This window comes from Somniosus microcephalus, chromosome 15 (assembly GCF_052327205.1).
Source record: "Somniosus microcephalus isolate GS21.2 chromosome 15, FLI_Smic_1.0, whole genome shotgun sequence".
NCBI classification, from domain to species: Eukaryota; Metazoa; Chordata; class Chondrichthyes; order Squaliformes; family Somniosidae; genus Somniosus; species Somniosus microcephalus.
The window spans coordinates 56970929-56983196 of NC_141001.1; the positions used below are offsets into that span (position 1 = coordinate 56970929).

Here is a 12268-nt window from a genome sequence, read left to right on the forward strand (position 1 = left end):
AAGCAGAGTTGATCCTAAATCCATACAAGACATTGAATAAACCATAATTAGAATAGTGTCCAGTTTTGGCCACCATAGTTTAGGAAAAACATAAGAGTAACAAGTGTACCCAATTTTCAGTGTCTCCCAGGACAGTTCAAAGTAACATCACTGAAATGGCGCTGGAGGCACTTAAAAGCAATTGTAAAGAAGGTATTTGTCAATAAAGAAGCAAACAGAATATTATTCAGTGATATATATTTTATTATGCATCACTATTTACTGCTTTTATATTTTAGCACAATGCAATATAATCAATCACTCATTTAATTAAAAATAATCTTCTTACATGACTGCCATAATTTTGTATTTATTAACATCCATATACAGTAAAAAAAAATCCAGTAACAATTCAGCAGTTTATAAACATGATACGGGAAACACTGCAACATTAACTAGAGCAGTATTTTGGGTAGGCTGGAATAAAACGTTAGCATAATTAAAACTGGAAATGAGAGAAATACATGATAGATTGATCAGCATCTAAAAGAGAATTTTCAGCATTTACAGTTGTTTTTTTTTATATCTTACTGATAGGGTAGGGTAGTCAGACATGGAGTCTTATTGTCCCAGAAATTCAGATCTCCACGGGCGAGTACGCACGGGGCACTTCCGTTCCCCTGAAAGAAGGGGTTCAGAAGTCGAACGCGTGCGCCGGAGAGGCTGCGCGTGCACATCGAACTTACTTCTTTTTTTTTTGCATGTTTTCCCGGGAGGGTAAGTCTCCAGAAGTTAGACATGTAAAAAGCAGTCACAAGGCCTGCTTTTTACAAGGTAAGTGGTGAATTAATTAAAATTAAAATATTTTTTCCACAGGTTTATTATTTTTAAATACTTTAAAGGTAAGTTTATTTTTAGACCCGTTAAAAAAAAAATAATAATTTTATTTTCTAATTTAAATTGTTTAAGAGTTATTTCATGTAATTTATAGTTTATTTTTAAAATGTGATTAAAATTTTTTTTTTGAAGATTGTGATGTTTTGGGGCTTATAGTATTTATAGATTTGACAGGTCTGTCAAACTTATGGATGAAGCATTCGCTGCAACCATTGGCTCTCCATGGCCCACGTGATCGCAGGGGACGCATCAAACTAACTGCGCCCCTGGGATACGCAAGCACTGCGCACCGGCAGTTGGAGGAGGCCCAGGATCGCAATTCCACGGGGGCCCACAGCTCAACGGCCGCGCTAGGTAAGTGCAGGTCAGGGGCTTGCACCCGCGGGAAGCCCCCGACCCGAATTTCTGGGCCATTATTTACAATCTATTTTAGGTCACGATTCAAGAAGGGGATATTAAACGCAAAAAAGAATTGAAGGTGAGAATTTTCTTACTTGTCCTCACTGGAAAAAGATGGATTCTATTGCAACAATTTTACAGTCTCAGAAGATATATTACATTTTCTGCCAGTGGTACTCGGGTATTACATTAATACAGGAATGGAACCCAATGGAAATGGGGTAAATTTAAAAATAAAACAAAATGGGTGCCGCTGTGCTGCGCTGCCTTTTATGGCCTTAAGTTTCAGACTGGAGAATCTGGAGCATCTTGTAGTTACCACCAATTATTGCATTAACCAACATGAAGTCTTAATACTAGTGGGTGCTGCAGGAAATATTTTGGATTATGTCTGGAGTTACTTTTGCAGTTAAATTCCAATTTTGGCTGCAAGTCACTGCAATATTAAAAAAGGATTCAAATAAGGTACATTAAAATAATTACCATAATTGAAAGTGCATCACAGCACTAATCAGACTTGAGCCATAATTAACCTTAAAGACATCAAGGACATGATCTGATGCACTACGATCTAGGACTTAATTAATTAACACATTCGACACTATGGCCTAGATATTCCATTTTAGCTGAATTGGGGTGCATCCTCAGCATGGTGGGACTTCTGCCCACCAGAAAGATGCGTCCTAGACCTCGGCTAATTTTCCAGTTCCTTTAAATATTTCTGGCAAGCTCCACTAACTCCACTGGGGAGTCTGCCGAGTGTGGGGCAGAGATTGGCTTCAGCAGGCCTCTATTTATCTGGCAATTTTTTGGCTTCTATACAAAAACAGTCATTTTTTTCAAAATTTGGCACTTAGATCTATAAGAAATTGAGGCATTTAAATTTTAAATGGCTTCTAAGCTGCCATAGAAACAATATGGCACAAAGAACAACATTGATGTCAGATGATGATTTTGATGCACCCACCCATATATTGTATACCTCCTTCTTGGCAGAAGTCCAAAAAGTGGCAGGGAGCAGCAGAGAACTGGTGAAGCAGCTCTGGGGCAATTTCCCACCCATGTCTAATGGAGTTGAGTCAGCTTGCTGGCTTACGTCCATCTATATTGACTCTACAAGTTAAATAGTATTACAACAATCTGCCAACAGATGTGTAGAAGTTCCTGGGGTATGGTTCAGACTCATTGGTTTACCGTCTGGTTCAGTATGCCAATTGAAATGTCTTGGGTTTGCTCGACTGCAGATCAATTCTTGTGCTACTAAACTCTTCTCATTTTTTAATCTTCTGTTCCAATGGGCCTGGTTTCTTCCCGGTCTGAGGTTGCAAGAAGAGGAGCAGACATCTTTCTGAAAATGCAGGACAGAAAATACATACTGAATTCTATTTCTAATGTCAGTCCTGAAATATAACAAAGTATATTATTAAGCTTGCTGTACAAATGGAGAACTGAAAATGCATTACAAATCTAAAACTGCTTCTTGGATATTCTGAGTTTTATGCACATCAAATTCAGCTTTCGAGGATGTACTAAAATCCAATTAAATGCCTTAATCCTCTCCTTCATTCGTCTCAAATATTTAAGAAGTTTCCTTGTTTTAATCATAAAACTCTACCTAATATTGTGCCTGATCAATGGATAGAAAGTTTAGCCTCCTCTTATTGAGAAATAGCTTGTATTTCGTGGGAGCAGACCAACCTGTGAGGGAGCAGGCAATTTAAAGAACAACAAGGAGTGACGTCACAGGAAAGCAGGGAAGTTATTGGTTGGTCAGCATTTTTCTGTTTTCTTGGGCATTGGTTTAAATTAAGAGCCGGGATTAAAAACTAAACGTTCAAAACTTAAACACTTAATTAATTAAATACATTAGAGATGGCAGGGCAGGCGATGTGTTACTGCTGCAACATGTGGGAGCTGGTGGACACCATTGAGGTCCAAGGCGACCACATTTGCAGTAAGTGTTGGTTGCTCGAGGAACTTCGGCTCAGTGTTGATGAGCTGGAGTCCGAGCTTCAAACACTGACACATCAGGGAAGGGGAGAGTTACCTGGACGCTGTGTTCCAGGAGGCAGTCACGCCCCTTAGATTAATTCATTCAAATTTGGTCCGTGGTCAGGGACAGGTGGGCGTGACTACAAGCGAGGCAGGTATGGGGAACAGGGGGTAGTGGTGGAGGAGCCTCAGCCCTTGCTCTTGTCCAATAGGTACGAAGTTCTTAACTCTCTGTGTGGACGAGAGCAGGGACTGCAGGGAGGATGAGCAAACTGACCACAGCACCGTGGGACAGAGAGCCATTCAAGAGGGGGGAGCAAAAAGAAATGTGGTAGTGGTAGGGGACTGTGTAGTGAGGGGGATAGATACTGTTCTCTGCAGCCAAGAGCGTGAGTCCCGAAGGCTGTGTTGCCTACTCAATGCCAGGGAAAAGGACATCTCCTCCGGGCTGGAAAAGAACTTGGAGTGGGAGGGGGAAGGATCCAGTTGCCATGGTCCACGTAGGTACCAACGACATAGGTAGGACAAAGAAAGAAGTTCTGCTGAGAGAGTTTGAGCAGCTAGGGACTAAATTAAAAAGCAGAACCACAAAGGTAATAATTACCTGAGCCACAAGCAAATTGGCATAGGGTCAATAGGATCAGGGAGATGAATGTGTGGCTCAAAGTTTGGTGTGGAAGAATTGGGTTTCGATTCGTGGGGCACTGGCACCAGTAATGAGGAAAGAGAGAGCTGTTCCATTGGGACGGACTACACCTGAACCATGCTGGGACCAGAGTTCTAGCGAATCGAATAACTAGGGAGGTAGATAAGGCTTTAAACTAAATAAGGGTGGGGGGAGGGTAGGAGGGTCCCAGTGGAGAGAAATCTAGAATGCTAAAGAGAAAAGACAAGGAAGCAGTGCAGGAAAGTGATTGGGGTAAGGATAACCAGATTGTGTCAGGAAGGGACAGAGCGTACAAACAAAGGAGTGCACTAACAAATAGGGTCCGGGTAAGAAAAAATGGTAATAAGATAAATAAGGCCATAGTACAAAAAATATTGATGTCTAAAAATGTTAAAAAGACAAATCTAAAGGCACTGTATCTGAATGCATGAAGCATTCGTAATAAGGTAGACGAATTAACAGCGCAAATAGATGTAAACAGATACTATATAATTGCGATTACGGAGACATGGCTGCAGGATGACCAAGGCTGGGAGCTGAATATCCAAGGATATTCGATATTTAGGAAGGGAAGGAAAAGGAGGTGGGGTGGCGTTGTTAGTAAAGGATGATATCACAGCAATAGTGAGAAAGGATATTGGCTCAGAAAATCAAGATGTAGAAGCAGTCTGGGTGGAGCTAAGAAGCACCAAGGGGCAGAAAACATTGGTGGGAGTTGTCTATGGGCCTCCAAACAGTAGTGGTAATGTAGGGGACGGCATCAAACAGGAAATTAGAGATGCATGTAACAAGGGTACTACAGTAATCATGGGAGACTTTAATCTACATATAGACTGGCCAAACCAAATTAGCAATAATACTGTGGAGGATGAATTCCTGGAGTGTGTACGAGATGGTTTTTTAGACCAGTACGTTGAGGAGCCAACTAGGGAACAGGCTATCCTTGATTGGGTATTGTGCAATGAGAAGGGGTTAATTAATAATCTTGTTGTGCAGGGTCCTTTAGGGAAGAGTGGCCATAACATGATAGAATTCTTCATTAAGATGGAAAGTGAAGAAGTCCAATCCGAAACTAGGGTCCTAAATCTAAACAAAGAAAACTACGATGGTATGAGGAGTGAGTTGGCTATAATAGATTGGGAGCTTCATTAAAAGCATTTAAGGAATGAATGCATGAATTACAACAGTTATACATTCCTTTCTGGCACAAAAACACAAAAGGAAAAGTAACAAAAGAAATTAAGGATATTAGATTGGGTTTTTTCTGGTTTTTCGCCTCTCCCAGGAGATCACATGGGTTCGGGTGGGATGGAGAGTGAAAGTAGATTTGAGGTTAGGATCAGATCAGCCATGATCTTATTGAATGGCGGAGCAGGTTCGAGGGGCCGATTGGCCTACTCCTGCTCCTATTTCTTATGTTCTTATCCAAAGAGGAATCATATAAAGTTGCCAGAAAAAGTAGCAAGCCTGAGGATTGGGAGCAGTTTAGTGTTCAGCAAAAAAGGAACGAGAGAGATTAAGAGGGGAAAATAGAGTATGAGAGTAAACTTGCAAGGAACATGAAAGTGGACTGTAAAAGCTTCTACAAGTATGTAAAAAGAAAAAAAGATTAGTGAAGACAAATGTAGGTCCCTTAAGAGTCAGAAATGGGACAATTTATAATGGGGAAGAAGAAAATGGCAGAGCAATTAAACAAATACTTTGGTTCTGTCTTCACGGAAGAGGACACAAATAACTTCCAAGAAATGCGAGGGAACCAAGGGTCTAGTGAGAAGGAGGAATTAAAGGAAATTAGTATTAGTAAAAAAAAGAGAAGAAATTAATGGGACTGAAAGCTGATAAATCCCCAGGGCCTGATAATCTGCATCCCAGAGTACTAAAAGAGGTAGCCATGGAAATAGTGGATGCATTGGTTGTCATCTTCCAAAATTCTATAGATTATGGAACAGTTCCTGCAGATTGGAGGGTGGCAAATGTAACCCCACTATTTAAAGAGGGAGAGAGAAAACAAAATCTACAGACTGGTTAGCCTAACATCAGTAGTAGGGAAAATGCTCGAGTCTATTATAAAGGATGTGATAACAGGACACTTAGAAAATATCAACGGGATTAGACAAAGTCAACATGGATTTATGAAAGGGAAATCGTGTTTGACAAACCTACTGGAGTTTTTTGAGGATGCAACTGGTAGATTAGATAAGGAGAACCAGTGGATGTGCTGTATTTGGATTTTTAGACAGCCTTTGATGAAGTCCCACATAAGAGGTTAGTATGCAAAATTAAAGCACATGGGATTGGAGGTAATATACTGGCATGGATTGAAAATTGGTTAACAGACAGGAAACAGACAGTAGGAATAAATGGGTATTTTTCAGGGTGGCAGGCGGTGACTAGTGGGGTACCGCAGGGTTCAGTGCTTGGGCCCCAGCTATTCACAATATATATCAATGATTTGGATGAGGGAACCAAATGTAATATTTCCAAGTTTGCTGAAGACACAAAACCAGGTGGGATTGAGAGTTGTGAGGAGGATGCAAAGAGGCCTCAAGGCGATTTAGACAAGTTGAGTGAGTGGGCAAATACATGGCAGACGTAGTATGACGTGGATAAATGTGAAGTTATCCACTTCGGTAGGAAAAACAGAAAGGTAGAGTATTATTTAAATAGTGATAGATATGGGGAGATGTTGATGTACAAAGGGACCTGGGTGTCCTTGTACACCAGTCACTGAAAGCAAACATGCAGGTGCAGCAAGGGTCAAGGATGTCTCGGGGTGGCTGCAGGGCATTCTGGAGGGGGAGGGTGAACAGCCAGTTGTCGTGATGCATATAGGTAAAAAATGGGATGAGGTCCTAAAAGCTGAATATAGGGAGTTAGGAGGTAAATTAAAAAATAGGACCTCAAAAAAGGTAGTAATCTCAGGATTGCTACCAGTGCCACGTGCTAGTCAGAGTAGAAATAGAAGGATATTTCAGATGAATACGTGGCTAGAGGAATGGTGCAAGGGGGAGGGATTCAAATTCCTGGGACATTGGAACCGGTTCTGGGGGAGGTGGGACCAGTACAAACTGGACAGTTTGCACCTGGGCGGAACCGGAACAGATGTCCTAGGGGGAGTGTTTGCTAGTGCTGTTGGGGAGGGTTTAAACTAAAATGGCAGGGGGTTGAGAACCTGTGCAAGGAGACCGAGGAAAGGGAACCAAGGATAGAAACAAAAGACAGGAAGGAGAAAAGCAAGTGGAAGGCAGAGAAATCAAGGGTGTAAATCAAACAGGGCCACAGTAAATAAGAATTATAAAAGGACTAAGTGTTAAAAAAAAAGCCTGAAGACTTTGTGTCTTAATGCGAGGAGCATTCGTAATAAGGTGGATGAATTAGCTGCGCAAATAGATGTAAACGGACATGATATAATTGGGATGAGAGAGACATGGCTCCAGGGTGACAAAGACTGGGAATTCAACATCCAGGGGTATTCAATATTCAGGAAGGACAAGAGAAAAGGGAGGTGGGGTAGCATTGCTGGTTTAAGAGGAGATTAACAATAGTAAGGAAGGATATTAGCTCTGATGATGTGGAATCTGTATGGGCACAGCTGAGCAATACCAAGGGGCAGAAAACATTAGTGGGAGTTGTATACAGACCCACAAAGAGTAATGCTGAGGTTGGGGATGGCATTAAAATGGGAAATTAGAGACGCGTGCAATAAGGGCACAGCAGTTATCATGGTTGACTTTAATCTACATATAGATTGGGCTAACCAAATTAGTAACAATACTGTGGAGGAGGAATTCCTAGAGTGTAAACGGGATGATTTCCTGGACCAACATGTCGAGGAACCAACTAGAGATCAGGCCATCTTATACTGGGTATTATGTAATGAGAAAGGATTAATTAGCAATCTTGTTGTGCGAGGCCCCTTAGGGAGGAGCGATCATAATATTCTTCATTAAAATGGAGAGTGAAGTAGTTGACTCAGACTAGGGTCCTGAATTTAAATAAAGTACACTACGATGGTATGAGGCAAGAATTGGCTAGGATGGATTGGGGAACGTCACTCAAAGGGTTGACAGTGGATAGGCAATGGCAAACATTTAAAAGATCGCATGGGTGAACTACAGAATTTTTCATCCCTGTTTGGCATAAAAATGAAACAAAAAAGGTGACTCAACCGTGGCTAACAAGGGAAATTAGGGATAGCATAAGATCCAAGGAGAGGACATATAATTTGGCCAGAAAAAGCAGCAAACCCAAGGATTGGGAGCAGTTTAGGATTCAGCAAAGAGGACAAAGGGATTAATTAACAGATGGAAAATAGATCATGAAAGGCAGCTTGCAGGGAACATAAAAACTGACTGTAAAAGCTTCTATAGATATGTGAAGAGAAAAAGATTGGTGAAGTCAAGCGTAGGTCCCTTGCAGTCAGAATCCGGGGAATTTATAATGGGGGACAAAGAAATGGCAGACCAATTAAATACATACTTTGGTTCTGTCTTCACAAAGGAGGACATAAATAACTTCCCAGAGATGTCAGGGAACATAGGGTCTAATGAGAGGGAGGAATTGAATGAAATCAGTATTTGTAGGGAAATGGTGTTAGGGAAATTGATGGGATTGAAGGCAGATAAATCCCCAGGGCCTGATAATCTACATCCTAGGGTACTTAAGGAAGTGGCCCTAGAAATAGTAGCTGCATTGCTGGTCATCTTCCAAAATTCTATAGACTCTGGAACAGTCCCCATGGATTGGAGGATAGCTAATGTAACCCCACTACTTAAAAAGGGTGGTAGAGAGAAAATGGGGAATTATAGACCGGTAAGCCGGACATCGGTAGTGGGGAAAATGCTAGAGTCCATTATAAAAGATGTAATAGCAGAGCACTTGGAAAACAGTGACATGATCGGACAAAGTCAACATGGATTTACAAAAGGTAAATCATGCTTGACTAATCTACTGGACTTTTTTGAGGATGTAACTGGTAGAATAGATAAGGGAGAACCAGTGGATGTGGTGTATTTGGACTTTCAGAAGGCTTTCGATAAAGTCCCGCATAAGAGATTAGCGTGTAAAGTTAAAGCACATGGGATTGGGGGTAAGGTACTGTCTTGGATAGAGAACTGGTTGGCAGACAGGAAGCAAAGAGTTGGAATAAACGGGTCTTTTTCCGAGTGGCAGGCAGTGACTAGTGGGGGACCGCAGGGATCGCTGCTAGGACCCCAGCTATTCACAATATATATATGATCTAGACGAGGGAACTAGATGTAATATCTCCAAGTTTGCAGACGACACAAAGCTGGGTGGGCGTGTGTGCTGTGAGGAGGATGCAGAGAAACTCCAGTACGATTTGGACAGGTTGGGTGTTGGGCAGATGCAGTATAATGTGGATAAATGTGAGTTGGCAAAAACAGGAAGACAGATTATCTGAACGGCAACAGATTGGGAAAAGGGGAAGTGCAATGAGACCTGGGTGTCCTTGTGCACCAGTCGCTGAAGGTTAGCATGCAGGTGCAGCAGGCGGTTAAGAAGGCAAATGGTATGTTGGCCTTCATAGCGAGAGGATTTGAGTACAGGAGCATAGATGTCTTGCTGCAGTTGTACAGGGCCTTGGTGAGACCACACCTTGAGTATTGTGTGCAGTTTTGGTCACCTTATCGGAGGAAGGATATTCTTGCTGTGGAGAGAGTGCAGCGAAGATTCACCAGACTGATACCTGGGATGGCAGGAATGACGTATGAGGAGAGATTGGGTCGATTAGGCTTATATTCGCTAGAGTTTAGAAGAATGAGAGGGGATCTCATTGAAACTTATAAAATTCTAACAGGACTAGACAGACTAGATGCAGAAAGGATGTTTCCGATGGCGGGGGAGTCCAGAACCAGGGGTCACAGTCTAAGGATAAGGGGTAAGCCATTTAGGACTGAGATGAGGAGGAATTTCTTCACCCAGAGAGTGGTGAACCTGTGGAATTCTCTAACACACAGGGCAGTCAAGGCCAATTCATTAAATATATTCAAGAAGGAGTTGGATATTTTTCTTGAGGCTAAAGGGATCAAGGGATATGGGGAGAAAGCAGGGACAGGATACTGAATTTGGATGATCAGCCATGATATCATTAAATGGTGGAGCAGCCTTGAGGGGCCGAATGGCCTACTCCTGCTCCTATCTTCTATGTTTCTAAGCAGTTAGGAATGCAAATGGTATGTTGGCCTTCATTGCAAGAGGATTTGAGTACAGGAGCAAGGATGTCTTACTACAGTTGTACAGGGCCTTGGTGAGACCACACCTGGAGTACTGTGTGTAGTTTTGTTCTCCTTACCTAAGAAAGGATATACTTGCCATAGAGGGAGTGTAGCAAAGGTTCAACAGAATGATTCCTGGGATGGCAGGACTGTCGTATGGAAATAATTTGGGTCGACTAGGCTTGTATTCACTAGAGTTTAGAAGAATGAGAGGGGATCTCATTCAAACGTATAAAATTCTGACAGGGCTAGACAGACTGGATGCAGGGAGGATGTTTCCCCTGGCTTGGGGGGGGGGGGGGGAGGGGGTCTAGAATGAGGGGTCACAGTCTCAGGATAAGGGGTAGGGCATTTATGACTGAGATGAGGAGAAATGTCTTCAGAGGGTGGTGAACCTGTGGAATTCTCTACCACAGAAGGCGGTGAAGGCCAAGTCACTGAATATATTTAAGAAGGAGCTAGATAGATTTCTAGCCACAAAAGGCATCAAGGGGTATGGGTCGAGAGCAGGAATATGGTATTGAGATAGAGGATCAACCATGATCATATTGAATGGCGGCGCAGGCTCGAAGGGCCGAATGGCCTACCCCTGCTCCTATTTTTCTATGTTTCTATGTAGTGCCTTATGATGTCCAGACATCCCAAAGTAGTTCACCTCCAATGATTTACTTTAAACAAAAAAAGCAATGTGTAGTCAGTGTGGCAAATGTGGCTATTTGTACACAGCAAGATCCCAAAAACAGTAAATTTGATAAACGACCAGATAACCTGTTTCGGTGCTGTAGGCTGAGGGAGGAATGCTGGCAAGGGCACTGGGAAAACTCCCTATTCTTCAAATAGTACCAAGGGATCATTTATGCCCATTTCAACAGACAGATGATTTAATGTCCCATCCAAGCAATGGCATCTATAATAATACAAACCCCTTCAACACCTTGGCTGCCCGTGCTTGCAAACATCAAACTACCACACCTATGCCACAAATATGCAGTCTCCAGAGAATACAACTGCTACACCAGTGGAGACATGCTGATCCAGGCCGACTTGAACAACCTACCACCAACCCATCTCAAATCTAGAAGGCCATTTTGGACCGTTGCCGAAGCCCTTCAGCAATCTCCCCTCAGCCTTGATGACAGATGGCAAAATGCTTGGAAGAACTGACATACGGAATGCATTCCTTATAGAGGATCACACAGTACAACCTGAAGGATCAAATCTTTCTCGCAAACAGTGGACAACCATCAACCGCCTCAGAACTGGTCCGAGTTGATGCTGCCACCTTCTCCATTAAAGCATCCCCATTATGCGACTGTGGAGCTCCTAATCAGACCCTGGAACACATCATTGAGCACTCCCCTCAGAGGAAATTTGCAGGTAGCCTACAAGATAGCCACGCTGTTGCACTGGAAGTTTTGGCCTGCATATTTGACTTAGATATTGACATCTGATTTGTTTTGCTATCATATGAAAGTAGTAGTAGTAGTTCTACACTGAACTGTCAGCCTAGGTTATTCATCAAGTCCGGGATGGGGCTTGGAATCACAACTCAAGTCATATGTAAAAATACTTCTGGCTGAAGCAAAGTGACACCTGGTTGGTTTGATCATTACGCATAACAACTTAAGTGTTTGGATCACGCTGTGAAGTTCCAGGTGTCAAAGCAAAAAGTAGCAGCGTAACTTGGGTTACAAGTGGTGTAAATCTCCAAGAAGCTATCAGAGTACTTTGAAATTGCATTGGCCGTGAGAGAATTCCAGTCCACTAAAAAGCCACATTTTGAAAATTCCTAGGGTTTAAAACTTTGTATACAATCTTTTTATATGTTAGAGAACAAAGCTGATGCTCCAATTCACAAACTCAACATTGAAATTAGCCGCTGGGGGACTGGAGTTCTGTGGATGCACTGTGAACCAATATTGATGCATCACAGTGCTGGTCTGGCTGAAGTTAGTCTGCAGTCTAACAAGAGTCCACGGAGAGTGCAATTGTAGCCTAACAAGCTCATTAAACACAAACATGCTGAAATGTGCCAAACTCAAGACGGTAACAGTTGGTCTTATGAAATGGTTTCTATTAGAACCTCTTTACTGATGAT

At 42.3% G+C, this 12268-nt stretch overlaps 1 protein-coding gene across 5 annotated transcripts in view; it reads right to left on the bottom strand.

Moving 5' to 3' along the window:
• Positions 1-222: 222 nt before the first annotated feature.
• LOC147106751 (uncharacterized) overlaps positions 223-12268 on the bottom strand; it is a 65103-nt gene continuing 53057 nt past the window's right edge. For all 5 annotated transcript variants that reach the window (XM_086007833.1, XM_086007836.1, XM_086007835.1 and 2 more), the window contains one exon: positions 223-2623. The gene's annotated coding sequence lies outside the window, so the exon portion shown is untranslated. The remainder of the gene's footprint in view (positions 2624-12268) is intronic.